Source organism: Perognathus longimembris, chromosome 19 (assembly GCF_023159225.1).
Source record: "Perognathus longimembris pacificus isolate PPM17 chromosome 19, ASM2315922v1, whole genome shotgun sequence".
In the NCBI taxonomy this organism is placed as follows: domain Eukaryota; kingdom Metazoa; phylum Chordata; class Mammalia; order Rodentia; family Heteromyidae; genus Perognathus; species Perognathus longimembris.
Window position 1 is genome coordinate 3,727,221 of NC_063179.1, and position 17,036 is coordinate 3,744,256.

Here is a 17,036-nt window from a genome sequence, read left to right on the forward strand (position 1 = left end):
CTAAGATGATATTTTTGAAACTCATTTTCCAGGGTACCATTTCATTGGCAAAGTCTGTCTGTTATTTCAAGGTAGTGATCATTCTTCTTTGAAATTGTTTCATAGCAAAATTTCCTGAGCGCACATAGAAATAAAGCAGTACTGCCTTTCGCATAGTACATCAGCCATGATGCAACCCAGCCTGGCTCCAAACACTCAGTAAAGTATTTGTCTAAACAGCTGGAGGGGTGTCAAAACAATAAAATATGACAAAATACTACTGTATATCCTGCAGATTTTCGCTAGTGTGTGGACGTAAAGCACAATGGATAATTTGGTGGTATTCATAAACATAGACCAAAGATTTAAAAGTTTTAAAAATCTATGAGACACTGGTGGTTCTCTCCTGTAATCCTAAACTAATCAGGATGCTGAGAGCTGAGGATTGCAGTTCAAAGCCAGCCCAAGCAGGAAGGTCCATGAAATTCTTAGCTCCAGTGAAGAAGCAAAAACAACTAGAACTGGAGCTGTAAATCAAGTGATAGAGCACTAACCTTGAGCAAAAAAGCTCAGGGACAATGCCCAGGCACTGAGTTCAACCTCCAGGACCTACACACACACACACACACACACACACACACACACACACACACACTTCAAAAAGAATCCTCATACACACAAACTGTGCATTATGATATACTGAACAGACAGCCAGTAAAGATGTTCTTGCACTTACTGACAGGCAGAGTGAAAAAGCTGCCATTGGATAAATGAGATGAGAGCTGAAGTTAGCACGGCCCAGAATAATTCATATGAAAAGACTCATGGGATTGACTTCTTTTTATTGTTCAGTGTGAGCTTCCAGGGGTCCTGTGTAGGTGACCCCTGGGAGCTGAAGGGCATGCTGTCTGCTTTATAGCACTACCTTCAAAGCACTGTTTCAGCTTGCTTTGCTTCGGCTCCTGGAGCTCCTAATCCTGATACAAAGACAGTATGCGGAATGATTTAAATTCAAGTTATGACGGTAGGACACAAGGTGAACAACTGTAGTAGTGATACTCATTAGACACTATGTTGAAGATGAACTATACAACTTGTGGGGGGTGGTTAAGGAGGGAACAGGAGAAAATGAGGGAAGGGATGACACTGTTCAAAAAGAAATGTACCCATTACCTGACTTACGTAACTGTTATGTAAGTCTGTACATCAACCTCTGTACATCACCTTGGTAATAATGATAAATAAAAAGAAAGTAAACACAATTATAACAGGAAAGATGTAATGTGCAGCACATTGGAGGCATGGGGATTTGGTTTGGAGACATGGCCCAAGGGAGGGCCCGAAGCCCTGAGTTCAAATCCCAGTACTAACCCAAAAAGAAAGCTTGCTGATGGCATCCTGGCATAAACTCACGTAGAACAATAAAGGCTGGCAGAGGATGGAAATAACTGTAAGGTCAATTCTGTAAATATCTAACATCAGATAGTAATTCCCTAGCTTTGGAAAACATAATTCTAAACCATCATGAAACGCGTAGTATTTTCTCCTGATCACATAAAATAGAAATAAAGAGTGGACACTTTCTAGTTAACATTGTTTTGCCTGATTGCTTCCAAATGCTTTTGCTCTTTTCATTCTTTGCTTCTGTTGTGAAAAATAGTTTTCAAGGAAAAGGGCTTCTTGGTGCTTTGGACAGGGCTGGTGGGCGCCCAGTTTCTCTGTAGCTTGAACGACTTGAACAACCCGGGCATGGCAGGTCCTCACCCCCCCCCCCCCACTCGTCCACCAGTCCTCAGGGATTTCCTGGCCGTCATGTTCCAACCCAACAGAGACTGTGGCTGGTGCCCATGTTTTGTGAATTTGGGTAAGATTCTTGACTCCTCAGAACTTTGGATATTCTGATTATAAAAAATATAAAAGTATTCGTTAGTAACTGTTTTTAGACAGAACTCAGTTCTAGGCTGGATAGCATATTTACATATACAGAAGGGTGACTGTGGGAAAGTTGCATTTTTCTCCCCAGATGTTCTGCTTTCTAAAGACTTTACCTGCCAATTCAAGGAGCTACAAAACCAGTGTGTGTATGTGGATGTGTTAATATCCAGAGTCCTGTGAGGACTCATCAAGAGGCAAGGAGCTAACTGGATGTGTGTGTGAGGGTGGTATCTTTCACTTCCTGTAACAGGCAGGTTTCTGGTCTGACACTGCTAAGTGACAGGCGGCCCCAGATCCCAAAGCTTCACACACTGACCATTTGTTTGTATTTCACACTCACAAGTCATAGCTGAGTGTGCTGTTACACAAATTCCTTCAGGCCCAGCAGTGAGGGTGGGCTTTGCCTGCGCTCCATGATGAAGCAAGGCTGCAACTCCAGGGTGGCTGGAAGAAACACAATTGAGCTTTGACCTGACATGTCTGTTTTCCACTTCTGCCCATATTCAGTCCCTAAAAATGAATCATATGGGCAAGTCCAAAAATCACAGGGTGGGAAGTAAACTCCCTTGGCTTTGATCATTGGCAAGAGCAAAGGAAGACAAAGGAGTTAATGGCTGATAATATATTCCACCACGTCTTCTTTATTCGGAGAATGGAGAAAACTCCAGACAATGCCCTGTGTTCTTGTTTGCACAAAGCCCGTAAGACTAACATCCAAAATAAGATTTTAAGTGCATCTCAGTAGGTCTTGGGGGAAATGGCTATGTAATGTGGGCATGGGATGATATTATTCCAGGCACGAAGAAAATGTATTAAACACTTTTAGCATAAAGAGTGGAGATGGTAGCCTACTTTTAGACAGAGAGGGAAGGTTACAAACTTGAACTCCTTGTGGATCAGGCCTGTAGACAGAGCCTGTAGCCATCGAGTTTGTATCAGCAGAGAATAAAAGGTATAGTGAGTGAATAAATATCCAAGTGCAGAAACTGGTCTTTACGCCAACAGTCTTCAAACTCACAAGGAGAGTAAACTTGTATTATCGTCATGTGTTCGTCCAATTTCCATTACTGTGATAGAACTCCTGAGGAAATGAAACTAGAAAGAAGGCTTCCTTTGCCTCATGATTCTAGAGGCGATCGTGTAGGATTATGTGGGGTCATTTGGCACACTTTGAGCCGATGGCCAAACAGAACCATCACCGGAAAGACTGAGAGGCGCGCCCAGATGCCTTCCTCAGGGTGGCTCAGAAGGAAAGAGAGAGGAAGGGCCAGGGCCCCATGTCCCCTTCAAGGGCATAGCCAAGGGTCCAGTGACCGGACTTTCTCCTGATAGGCCTCCTCTCCTAAAGCCTTAACAACCGCCCAGGAGAACCACAGGCTGAGGACCTAGCCTGCCACAGATGGGCCTGGGGCAGACATTGAAGACATAGACTGTAGCACTTCCATAGCTGATGAAATGCCTTCCTCTCTCATGTAGTTAGGATAAGTGTGGGCAGGTAAGCGAGAGCAGAGATGTGAATGAAATGTTGAAGGCAGCAATGTTCATTCTCCTACTCTCCTCCTTTTCAAGCCTTTAAAAATGTATGATATTCCTGCTACCTCTTTTAAATAAAAAAAAACCCACAGTGAAAGTTATTGTTTTAGCTGTGATGCCATCATCAGTCTCTCAAACTCTGCATAACATTTTCAAAAGAACTATGAAAGCGCCAGTGATTCATGATTCTGTCATTACACTTTGAAAGCCCAGGTTTCTGTCAAAGAACATAATATGTGTTCCTTTACATAAGAACATAAAATTTCAAAAAAAAAGCCTTCATTTCTTTAATAGAGTTGATACTCAGAAAATATTCCTGGTCTAAGATAACTATACAGAAAAAGTAAAATATTTTACATCATCTAGCCTTCAATAGGCCTGAGTCTTTTTGTTTTAGTTGCATGGTAGTTTCAAAGGGTTTTGTGTAAATGAGCCATTAGGGAAAGCAGTATGGAGTTACTGAGGTTAAAAGAAGACGACTCCATGATCCAGAAACCCCGTGATCCAGAAACCTCGTTCCTGGGTTTGTGGGGGTTCATTGGAGATAAGGGTCTCGCAGACTTCCCTGCCAGGCTGACTTTGAACTGTGATCCCCAGATTTCAGCGTCCCGAGTAGCCGGAATGAGAGGCATGAGTCGCTTGTCCCTGGCTTGCTGTAAAGATTTTAAGTGGCTTGTTGGAATTATTTTCTTTTTTTTTTTTTTTTTTTGGCCAGTCCTGGGCCTTGGGCTCAGGGCCTGAGCACTGTCCCTGGCTTCCTTTTTGCTCAAGGCTAGCACTCTGCCACTTGAGCCACAGCGCCACTTCTGGCCGTTTTCTGTATATGTGGTGCTGGGGAATCGAACCCAGGGCCTCATGTATACGAGGCAAGCTCTCTCGCCACTAGGCCATATCCCCAGCCCCATGGGATTATTTTCTAAGAATTTACAAGCACGGTCTCAACAGTAAGAAATGCAAGGCTCTATTTAAAATATTAAGCTATGGAGTAAGAGATGCTGTTTGGTGTGTCGAAGGCCACGTAAAGTGTAAAGCAAGAGCTTTCCATCATGAAAATGGTGCCAGCAATATGGGATAATGTGCAGCCTTTGGGCACAGCCTGGAATCACACATCCTCTTTGCTTATTAAGCAGGAGTGAAGTTGAAAACCATCCATTTAGTAGGCATTAGAGTGAAAGAAAATTGGACTGGACATAACAAGAAAGAGAAATTACTAACGCACTCAGAAGACAATTATTCATTGTAGCCCCTTAGTCATTGGCTTAGTCGATGTTTGATTTTTACCAGGTACCTGGTAGCAGCTGACAAACGCATCCTCCTTGCAGAGACCTCTCCCACAGCGGGGTGAGCCAACCCCTGGTACCTCAGGAGATGGGCTGGTCACAGGCACAGCACCCACTCACTGAGCAGGGGTGATTCCAGTCCGGGGAATCATGAGTGAGGTCCAAGGAGAACTTGTAAGGAGCACCCAGGAAAAGCTAGTCCTCCACCCTGTGCGTGCCGCAGCCCGGATCCTGAGTCGCGGCAAGCCAGGGGCAGTGTGGGCCACCATGGGTCCAGGCGATTACAGTGAACACGGCAGCCCCCTAGGTCACTGGAAGAAGGGAAGGATTTATGTACGCCCAGCAAATGCCATTAGCAGATAGTTGACTGAAGGAGCCTATTTCGTCTTCGTTCCCCCCTCTCAAGAAGTTTGCCTTATGTGGGTCTTGAAGTGAAAAGCAAGCGGTTTGATGCTCTCCTCTTCTCAACTGTCTTTGTGGCTGGTATGAAGTCAAGATTTATGGGGATCCAGTTACTGGTGGCTCACACCCTTAACCCTAGCTACTCAGGAGGCTGAGATTTTAGGATTAAGACTATAGACTCTCAAAGCCAACCCTGGCAGGAAAGTCCGTGAGACTCTTGTCTCTAACCACCAAAAAAGCTAGAAGTAGAGCTGTGGCTCCAGTGGTACAGTGCTATCCTTAAGTGAAAAGCTAAGGGACAGTGCTCAGGCTTCTAGTTCAAGGCAGAAAAAAAAAATGTATGGGGATAAAAATGACTGCCACCCCTGACTACCCCACTACCTGGCTAAGCTCACTCGTTGGCATCTTCAATGGGAATCTGATAGGAAGGATGTGAAGTACTAGGATTAGCTTAAGAACCAGAGGTAAAAAATATGGTACATATACACAATGGAATTTTATACCTCTATCAGAAAGAATGACATTGCCCCATTCGTAAGAAAATGGAAGGACTTGGAACAAATTATACTAAGTGAAGTGAGCCAGACCCAAAGAAACATGGGCTCTATGGTCTCCCTTATAGGGAATAATTAGCACAGGTTTAGGCAAGTCACAGCAGAGGATCACAGGAGCCCAATAGCTATACCCTATGAATGTATAAGATAATGCTAAGTGAAATGAACTCCATGTTATGGAAACGAGTGATATATCACTGTTGTAATTACTTTCAACATGCCATGTGAAACCGTAGATTCTATTGTTGATGATCCTCTTGTAGCCCCTTCCTGTGGCTGTACACGCACTATCACTGTACCTTATCTGAGTACATTGGAAACCGTATATACTGGTATTAGAACTAGGAAAGTGAAAAGGAATACCAGAATCGAGAGACACAGGGTAAAAAGACAAAGGACTACAAAAGCAACACTTGCAAAACTGTTTGGTGTAAACCAACTGAACAACTCATAGAGGGAGAAGGAAAGGGGGAGGGAGGAAGGGGAAATGAGGGAGGAGGTAACACACAGTACAAGAAATGTACCCAAGGCTTAACGTATGAAACTGTAACCTCTCTGTACATCACTTTGACGAATAAATCTAAAAAAAAAAAAAAAACAAAAAAGAACCAGAGGTCATATTTCAATAGGGGATTGGCAGATTCTCTCGGGGGGAAGTGATGTTTGAGTTCTGAGCTTTGAATGACAGGAAGAAAGCAACCAATGGGCGACTCGACTTGAGGGTAAGATTAGGGACCGGCGAGCCACAACCAGCAGAGGCCACGGGTTATTTGGGGAGCAAGAGGCAGTCCGTGGGTGATCTGTATTGAGGGGGTCGGAAGCAGAAGTGGGGGTGGGGATGGCCTCTCGGCATATGGCCACTGTATGGCCCTAAGCAGGGCAGGAGGTCATGGTGGGTTCAAATGCAGACGGGTAATGGGATCCAGTTGAGCTTTTTATAGAACACCACTCTGACTTCAGCGTGGAACACACATTGCAGGCAGCGCTGAGGTAAGCAGAGCTGGCGCTTGATTGCTTTGCTGGAGTTCAAGGGTGGCGGAGTGATTTGGATTTTGTGATAGCCGCAGGCAGAGGAAACAGATGAGTTCAGGATGTCTTAGTAATGGAGAGAATGAAGAAAAATTGAACTATTAAGAGGAACTCGCAGGCTCGGGGACTAGATGTCTCATTAAGTGACATGGAAAGGGGTATAGGGAAGACAGATTTTGTTTAATTTGGGAGGGTCAGATAACCTTTGTGAAAACGTACCCCAGACCTATTTTCACAACACAAGAGTTTCCATTTAATGCCCTTTTGTAAACAATACTAAACAACCATTTGGCTGTGTGACTTACTATGGCATATGAGCATGAAATTAGAAATTAGATCCCTAAACTCAGCTATTAGAACTTGGCCTGTAACACCAGTGAAGTTTTGCTATGCCTGGAGAACCCAGAATGATTGAAAAGTGAATGAAAAAAACAAAACTCTGAAAGCATCTGGAAGCATCCAGACCTGATTAGCTGCAGAATTCTACTGGAGTCTGAGGTTCCGGCTGCGTCTGTGGTGGGGGCCTTAGAGGACACAGTGGAAGCCCTCCCTGGCTCTGCCGTGGCGTGCTGGCAGCCTGTCCTTGACTTGGGGAGAGGCAGCGTCTCCACATAGCACCACGCGTGGGCTTTGTTGGTTTCACTAGGACGGGATGTGTGCATATACAAGTCTGTGTGCATGTGCATCTAGCACCTTGCAGATACGCCCCGCTTTGTCTTGGAGGAAGACCTAGGAAATGGAGTCTGTACTGAGCTGGAGCCCTCTTCCCCAGATTTTATTGTCTAAAGTCATAGAGCACATTTGTGGTTGCATAACCTTCTATTTATGTTTTCAGAAATGTAATTAGAAGTTGCTCTTGACTTGTAAATTATTATTTACCAAAAATGTGCCTAAGTTTTAAGGTATTACATAACATCCAGTGTGGAATTTTTTTTTATTTGATTGTAAAAGTTACCCTCCAGGATACTTAATTAGATCAATATAGTGGATTTCATTATACCATTTAAACTTTAGCTTGAAAAACTGTAGCTGTATAAATTTATGGGTACCAAGGGGGTGCTCAGTTATGAATACATTGTAAAATAATTCAATCAAGTTTATTAACGTAGCCATGACCTCAAATGTCAACCATTTTCTGTTGTAATGGAAATGTTGGAAAGGTGCTTTATGCCATTTTAAAATGTATGGTGCGCTGTTAAAAATACCACATTGGAGAATGGATCTTGACCCGGACAAACAGACTCGTTCTCCTGCGGCGTTGAAGCTTTGTGTCCTGTGACCATCACCTGGGCATCTTCCCTTTGTCTGTGGGATCCTCCCTCTCCCCTCTACTTCTTGGAATTCAGTGTTCTAGATTCCACACATAGCGGAGAACAGGCAGTGTTTGTCTTTCCATGCCTGGCTTACATTTAATGTAAGAAATGCTTGCAATGATTATAATAACTAATGTCCTCCAGTTCCATCCATGTAGTTGCAAAATGACAGACTTTTCTCCTGTGTAAAGTCAGAGTATTACTTCCTCTTGCCTATTTACCATCTTTTCTTGTCCATTCACATCACAGTGGATGCGTCGTTTGAGTGTGCCTACAGATTTCAGATCTGGACATCAGTGGATGCATCTTTTGGGTTGAATATGAAATGTCCCCTGTAGGTCGAGTGCTCTACCATCATCAGTTGATTGATGGGGCGGGGGGGGGGGATTAATAAAATGAGGTTGTGAAGAAGAAGAGATGGGGCCTAGCTGAGGGCTCCATCTGGCCCCGCCCCTTTTCGTGTGGTGGGCCTCTCCCCTCCCCTCTGCTTCCTGGCTCAATTCCTGGCACAATTTGCTGTCCTCCCTCACACTCCACTGCCCTGATGGACTGACTCTTTGGGAGCAACTGTGAGCAGCACCAACTCTCTAAGCCATCGTTTATGTTGGATGTGTGGACATGGTGATGATAAAAGGAGTTAGCACAGCCATTTCGCTCTCAGCTTCCTGAGGATTTCTCTCCAAAATGTCCTGAACAACTACTCATTTACATTCCCACCCAGAGTGAGTTCCCTGCCGTCTACAGCCTAGTGGCCTCTTGTGGTCTCTTGTGTTTGGGTCCTATGATCGTTCACTATGGTTGGAATTTGCATTTCTCTAGTGATTAGGAATACGGAACATCCTGTGCTATAAAATATCTAAAGACTTTTCTCCATTTTCCTTGGGCAACTTTGTAAATATTTTGCATTGTATCTCATGTTGAGATACAATATCATAAACACTATATTATGATATAGACTGATGTAATTCCTGTCTTTCAGTAAAGTCCAATACCTTTGCAAATTAAGATAAGACTTTAAATACTGTGAGTATTCTGGAAATTTTCAACCATCTTTTTTTTAAAGGAGAAGAACAGTTTGGGTAATTCTGCTTATAAAATTCTTACACTCTAACCACTGAGATGTTATTTCCCTTAACATCATTAGCATAACAAAAATAGAACATCTTCCTCTGGTTGCATTTCTACAGAACCACAGTGATTTACATAACTAATCCTGATTATCTTGCTGATTATGCATGTTTATACATTCTATTAGAGAATGGCTCCCAAGGCAAAGCTGCAGTAAGATAGTAGAGTGAAGGGCACTGTTTGAAAGAAAAATAAAGAAATTCCATCTTCTTTGTGTTTTTGTTTGTTTTGCTTTTTTCTGTCAGTGATGGGGCTGGAACTCTGGGCCTGGGGGCTGTCCCTGAGCTCTTCTGCTCAGGGCTAGCACTCTACCACTTGAGCCACAGCGCCACGTTCAGTTTTCTGGGGGTTCATTGGAGATAAGCATCCATCTCACAGACTTCCCTGGCTTTGAACCATGATCCTCAGATCTCAACCTCCCGAGTAGTGAGTCCGGCATGAGTCACTGGTGCCTGGCAGAAATTCCATCTTTCAAGGCTATTTGGCTTGTTCTACAACTTTTGTCATGTCATAAATTCTGAAAGAAACTTTTGAGTCTTGCTCTGAAATCCACGAGCTTTGCACCAGACACCGCCTCATCAAGTGACCAATCAACTGTGCGTCACTGTGAAAAATTACCTGAGAAAATCAACCTTAAAAGAAAAAGACTTATCTCGGCCCAGGGTTCTAGAGGCCTTGGTCCCAGGCTCCACTGCTGCGGTCCTGAAGGAAGCAGGTCCTGAGCAGTACGGTAAGCGGGGACATACATCGGAGGAGGAGGCGTACACCATTGTTTCCAGCAAGCAAAGAGGGAAAGAGAGAAAGGGACCCAGTCCCCAAATGCCCTTTAAGGATACTCCTCAGTGGCTCTGATAGCATAGACTCACATCACACCTATGTGGAAAGATGAGCATGAAATCCCTTTGTGTAATGAACATACAAAAATAAAACACAGAGAAAAGTACCAATTTAAGGAAAAAGAGGTTCTTTGGAGAACAGCTCGTATCTAAACATAATACGTAGGATTTTTAAAATGTAAGCAACCTTAATTTTGGTATCTGAGTTGGAAAAGGGACATGGTTATGATATAAAATAGACAGAAAGCACTTCCGATGTAAACACTGGTTGATCAACAGCATAAATTGATTCGTGGTTTGAACTGCGTTCCCCCATTTATAGGAAGTCTCAGTTCCTATAAATGTGACCTAATTTTAAAGTAGTCTTTGCACATATAATCAAGTTGAGCTGAGCTCATATGCTAATGACGGATGCCCGTAAAGCAGAGAGAAATGTGAACAGAGACACGCAGGAAACGCTTGCTTGAGGAAGACACACGCCGCCCCCCCAGGAACGAGGTTTTCTAAGGCTGGAGGTGCAGACAGGAGCCATGTTTAATGGCCAGTGTGTGCCCAGGATTGTTGGACCTGCCCAAGTCTTTGAGGAGAGAGAGACAGGCCAGAGATTCTCCCTCTGCACCTTCAGTGGAAACCAATCCTGAGGACACATGGAGTTTGTATTTTTACTCTTTAGTAAATTTTTTGTGTTCTTAATTCGTTATGATGGATGGATGTAAGAATCTGATATGGCTAGCATATAAGGAATAAGCTGTAAAGTCATGGAAAGACCTACTCCTCCAAAGCTGGCTTCCCCCCTTCCGCCCCCCCCGCAATGTGGACCCCACAGTCCTCTCCCATCATCATGTTACTGTATGGCGGTGACCTCACTTTTAAAAGCCCTCGGCGCCAGATCTCCCGGACACCCCGAGCCCTTCATGGGCGGTGGTGCTTTCACTGCAGATGAACGCAGGGCTCATCCGGGAAAGAGGCCCTTGACTTCCCCAAGGCCTTGCCTTCCGAGAACAAGGCACACTAGGTAAGGTACTGGTCGTGTGCCTTGTAGTCCTATCTACCGAAGAGGCTGAGATCTGGAAGATCAAGGTTCAAAGTCAGTCCTCAATAGAGAAGTCCTTGAGACTCCATTTCAAAACTAAGCAGCAGAAAACCTGGCTAGAGGCATGGCTTGAGGGGTGGTGGTGGTCGAGCTGGCAATGAACACGACAGCCAAGCGAGGCCCTGAGATCACGCCGCAGTATCATTCCGAGGTTGTAGTGAGGGAGGGAGAGGAAGGAGGAGAGACGGGGGGAGGGGGGTGGGGGGGGATGTCCTTTTCTTTAGTTTCCACGGAAGTTTCATCACATTGAGCTTTATGAAAGTGGCCTCCTCTGGAAGACTTCGTGTTGTGGGGTGAACCTGTTACCTTTCAGCTGAGCAGAGATCATTAAAAGGGAGAATTGCACAGAATGAGGTCATCAGCATTGAGCTTTGTCACTCACCGCAGATTAGCAGCCCAGGGACTCTTGCTTGGAAACCGGGCTGATGTCCAAAGCCCGGGCCCTCTCCTCCTTCCACTGATTAAGACCGGCTTTTCTCTTTTCAGTCTCAGAAGAGATTTCTTGCCTAGGACTCAAGGGCTCCCGTCTAGAGCGAGAAGATGCCGTACAGCCCAGCTTGCCCCTTGCAGGCATGAGACGCTTCTGGGGCTGTCCACAATGCAGCTGCAGGCTTCTGAATGGCCAGGCCCTTCAGTATCATTGATCTATTACATAGAAAAATGGTCATTCAAAAATCAACATGTGGATAGCTAAGGCCGAGTCCAAGTGGTAGCCCAAAAATAATAGAGATGCAGTGAGTGAGTAGATGGTAACATATGGCTAGACTTGAGGTCACATTGCGATGTACAATCTGTTTTCATGCGGACAGAAGGTATTTCTGGAGAGTTTACCATGGGTCACTGAGGTCTTTCTTATGAGTAAATGAAGCCCTTGCTCTTGAAGGGTCACCATTCCTCACTACAGGCACGTCTGGGGAGGCAGAGGAGGATTATTACATAAATTGGAGCTATCAATATGATAAGTAAGGGAAGCCTGAAGCCAGTGAAGAGGAACCGGTGGTGTAAGGGGACAGGAGTCAGGGCAGAGGAGGGAGGTTTGCGTCGAAGGCCTGTGCGTTCAGAGCCTGTGTTGGCAGTGGTATTGGGGCTGGATTAGAGAAAGGAGACTATGGGAGAAGAGGAGATCGGAGAGAGCGTATGGCAATCAGCTGACAGGCATCTGCTCCTCTGTGAGGGATTAGCGGTAGGGAAAGCCTTCGCTGTAAATGACGCTGCACTCATTACTACGGAATGCTTTGCCACTAGTGAAAAGTAATTATTAATTTTTAAATCTTTAGACTCAAAAAATGAGCCCACAATGAATAGTTAAGTGAGCGAGGTAATTTGAAGATTATTGTATATTCATACATACGAATACACCTCAGTAAAACGGAAAGAGAGAGAGAGAGAATCGGTATCAGCCAGTGTAGTTAGGGATACAGGGGCGAAGCACCACCCGGGTTCGACGGTCACGCACACCCCTGACGGTCCCTGTGCATCCTTTGGGGATGGATCGCTCCTCACTTGGTGGCCGGGTTGGAGGGGCTCAAGGCCATGGCCACATGATGTCCAGGGGAGACAGAGGGCAAGGTAGCTTACACACCGGTGCCTCAAGTTTCCACCCGGAAGGGATTGATCAGTGCCCACTTCAGTTGTCCAAGCAAGTGGTGAGGCCTCCCTCACCTGACGGACAAGAAAAGCGACGCTCGGGTGTACCAGGTGCCCAGAGAGGGCTCGTGGATCCCCAAGGATGGAGAAAGGCATTGAGCTGATGCAGCCAGAAGGGGCCGAACCCCGCTATTCTCACTGAGGGATCTGAGAGAGAAGCCAGGGTGGTGGAAGGGAAGAGCCGAGAGGAACAGACAGAGGAGGGAGGAAACGTCTAAGTTAGGAAGGGGATTTCTGAGTGTGGACAGGAAGAACACTGTGGTCGTGACCGGAGGCTCATTCCCGGCAGGCGTGAGGGCTCCTGGGCGAGAAGCAGCGTTGGGCGGACGCAGGGCAGCCTTCCTTGGTCGTGTGTGAAGAAGGAGGAGGTCTGTGAAGGTGTGCACGTCCGCCGCAGGGCTGGCCCAGGAGACCCACGTGAGATGCTTTCTTGGGATGAGTGCTGTCCCTTCACTGGCTGGAGGGACATGCCTCTGCCTGGGGTTCCAGCAGTCAGCTTCTCCTCTCAGCCCCTGGACAGAGAGGTACCTCTGATGTGCATAAGAGAGTCTTGTATTCCCATGGAAACATGGAAAGCCTACAGATTACATTAGGCTTTTTAGAGCGCTTTACCCACATGTTCCTGAGCTGTGCCAAATCCATTTTAGTTTTACATATGGTCCTGTTTGAAGTTGTGTTGGGAAAAGCAGGCTTAAGAATTCAGAACCCTCTGTGATTAATAGGGTGTGAAGAAAGCTCCCCACATGGAACTTGAAGTAAACTTGACCCTCTTTTTAGCATCTGCAGACAGATACTGTTCAAGCACCCCAGATGAGCTCCCAATATAGTGCCACTAGTCCCCTCTCCCCCGACGTTATTTAGTGCCATTTGCTTAGCTAACCTTTAGCTATTCACTTTCCCATTTATAGTGAGTCTATCACAGGAACTATTACATTTGGAAAGCTAAAGGGCTATTCTCTGCACAATTCTATTTTTAGGCTCTAAATGTTTGTGGATGGGTATATTAATAAAATGATAGACTTAAACTGTTCATTTAACACTTCCTGGAAGGTACAAGTTTTTTAAATTATATGCTGTGTGTTAGACAAAAATAATACATCAATTAAACATATTTCCTTTAAATTTGATGGGTATCAGAAATTACCAAAAGAAATGCAATTTTTGCAATAAATCATGAGTGTGCAACATTGTTTTTTCTTTCCTGGAGGAAAGTATTTCCTGTAGCTCACAGTTTTCAACCACGCTTTGTACTGCTCCTGGGAGACATTGGATGATGATATCTGCAGATGTTATACTTCCATCTCCTTAGTGAAGACCAGGGTTCTTCTGTTCAACACACTCCAATGCACACAGCAAGGAATTAACCAGCCCCAAATACCAACAGTGCCGAAGCCAAGATGTTCCTTAATAGAAAAAGGCTGTTATTCAACACTCAAAGCACAGAATCTTGATTTCAACTCCTAGTTGTCAACTATTTCATATCACTTTCTCCACATCCTATTTTGCTGTTTATTGTAGAAGATTATTTAATAAATCCCATAAACACATTCGAAGTTAAATTTGTAGACACAAAGGCAGCAAGTGTGTGTCTTTGGAATATTAGCCATTTTGGAATGGCTGTTATAATAATGGACCCTCTTTACTGACAGAATTGGGGATCAACAGCACATGATAGACTGGGTGTGCTGATCCTGTCAACAGGAAAACCCTCTGCCGTCAGTCCGAGTCCCAAGAATGACCCCTGTGCACTTGAGTCTTGCTAGGCTTTTCTTTTGGCATTCTATTGCCTCTCCCACAAATTTGATTTGTATCTGCTGTGAGAAGAAACTATTACAAGCTGTTTACCAAGAGTAGATGGAAGAGTTGGGCCCTGAAATGCTTACTTGGGCTCTCACATTAATGGTAAGCTATCAGTCAAGTTTCCAATTCTTCTGGGTCAGTGAAATTGTCCTGAAAATAGGACTGAGGACCAGCGCCTTAGGAAGCTGTTGGAAAGACTAAATGCTTCTTTGTAGGCCATCAAAGATGTATGAATGGATACTAAGGATAGAAACAGCAATATCTTCATTAGGAACCTTCCCTGTAATTTCATGAAGATTGGGGATTCCAACGCAAGTTTATTTGCTTTTCTCTTTCCTAAAGAGTCCTCTCCTGCAGCTCAACAATTCTCGACCATGAGCTGAGAAAGGTCTGAACAGTAAGTACTCAATAAACTCTGGCACTGGTGGTTTGTGGACTTGAAATTGTATTATTGATTGCCATTCCACCCTGAACACCCTCGACCTCGTGTGAAATATGAGTATCGATTCAATGAGGCTCTTTGTGTACGTTCTGTCCTTGGGAAGATGGCTTGAGCGGTCCGGACAGGTCACCACTCACCGCGGGAAAAGTTTCCCAACCATGCGTTACGTCTTCATTGGTGAACTAGCTAGGCCCAGCTCTCTGGCCTCAGTATTACATTTCACATGCTGTGTGGAACAAATGGATGACTGAGTAATGCCACACTAAGTAATAATGCTTGACTGAAAACAAGTTCTTCATAGTCTTATTTTGCAGGGGTGAAAGAAAAAATTTGCTCGGAAAAAAATATCACTATGGTAATCTGTTTCACCCACATTTTTTTTTTTGGCCTGAGGCTCTTACAAATATAGATTGAAGGGGAGGAAACGGGGGCATGAAGCAGATGGTCCACACCAAACCCGGGCTTCCTGGTCACTGGGCCCGCCCACGGTGGCTTTTTCCTTAGCTGCCATTTCAAGGAGTGGCAGCAGTTGGAGAAGATGATTGACTGCAGGTCATGGTCCCAGTGCAGAGCTGGTGGTGAAGTGTGTCCTCCTCTCTGGATAGCTGCACTGGGACGGGACAGCTGGCGTGCCGGCCTGCACGGCCCACAATTCCCCCCAGTGGTCAAGGGTGAGAGAGAGCTGGGCTTCAGGGCTTGTGTGAGCCTCTGTTCCTCAGACCACAGAGCACATGGGTGTTCGTGGAATGAATGACTGTCCAGGTTGGAAAGCCCTGAGGGACCTGAAAGGATCATAGTTTATTTTCAGACTGTGACCACTTCATCTTCATTAGGCTTTTTAATCCATGGCAATTATACAAAGATATCACCCTGCAATTGTGACATGGAGACAAACACTTGTTTAGGGGTTATAAATGTAGCTCAGGTTCCTATAAATGGCTAGTTTGGGGATTAACCTTGGTGCCCTTCCAGGCTGGGTGCGCTTTGAATCCATCTGGAGCAGAGCCGGGTGCCCACGTCGTGCTTGGAGCTCAGGGGAACGGCTGGGGTGATCATTCTGTGTCCGTCGGCTACCTGGGGCTTCAGGGCTCTCTTCATGTACCACAGCTCACTGTGGAAGTTGGGCAAGTGCATTGCTCAGCTAAGGGAAAGGGCCGTATGCCTATCTCCTCATCTCTCCGACCTTAGATCTCATGCCTGCTGGATTGATGGCTCGTTCTTGTTTATAATTTCCATCTCAGCTTCTTGTGTAATGACACTGGTCTGTTTTACTACCTATTAAACATCATCTCTTCCTTTCCAAAACTTTCTCTGAGTGGTTTCTTATTGATTGTTCTGTTGGGATGAAACTCAGATAACAAATTAGACATCTTAAAGTGAGGAATGTTGTGGCATTTAGTAAACGCCCACTGTTGCACAGTGAACTCCCTGGCTAGTTCCTAAACCTCTTTCATCATCCCCACAGCAAACTGTATGCTTATTATGCAATGACTTTCCCTCCGCATCCCACCCCATCCCACCCACAGACAACCACCAATCTGTCTCCTGTCTATGGTTTTCTTGCGTGGTGTCTCTCCTATAAAGCAATCCTGCAACAGGAGCCTCCTACCCCAGCCTCATCCACCCCATGTAATGTTTGAACACATGGCGCCCTGCATCAGTAGTTGGTTGTACAGATGGACCATGCTGTGGTTGAATTTGCCACATGTGGCTTACCATTCATCACTGGGTGTCCATTCCTTTCTGCCTTTTGGTGGTGATACAATTGCTTGGGATGTACAAGGGTATGTCAGTCTTTGAGAACCTGTTTCCACGATGTTGTTGTTTTGTGGGGGTAGGGTATATTCCCAGGAGTGGAATTGCTAGGTCACATCGGCATTCTATATCTAATCTCTTCGGGAGGAAATATAAAAGTGCATTTTACAACTGCCAAACCACCCCGGTCCATGTTGAAGGGATCTGCTTCTGCTCATTCTAAAGCAGAAACACCAAGGTTGATGACTGCAGACTAGCTCGGCGTGCGTGCACAGGTACCACTCAGGTCCGCAGAAGTTGGGATCCCAGA

The 17,036-nt window shown here is 45.2% G+C and overlaps 1 protein-coding gene across 1 annotated transcript in view; it reads left to right on the plus strand.

Annotated features, from left to right (window-relative positions):
* The window catches only part of Adcy2 (adenylate cyclase 2), a 297,559-nt gene that overhangs the window by 79,036 nt on the left and 201,487 nt on the right, over nucleotides 1-17,036 (plus strand). The gene's annotated exons all lie outside the window — the stretch shown is intronic.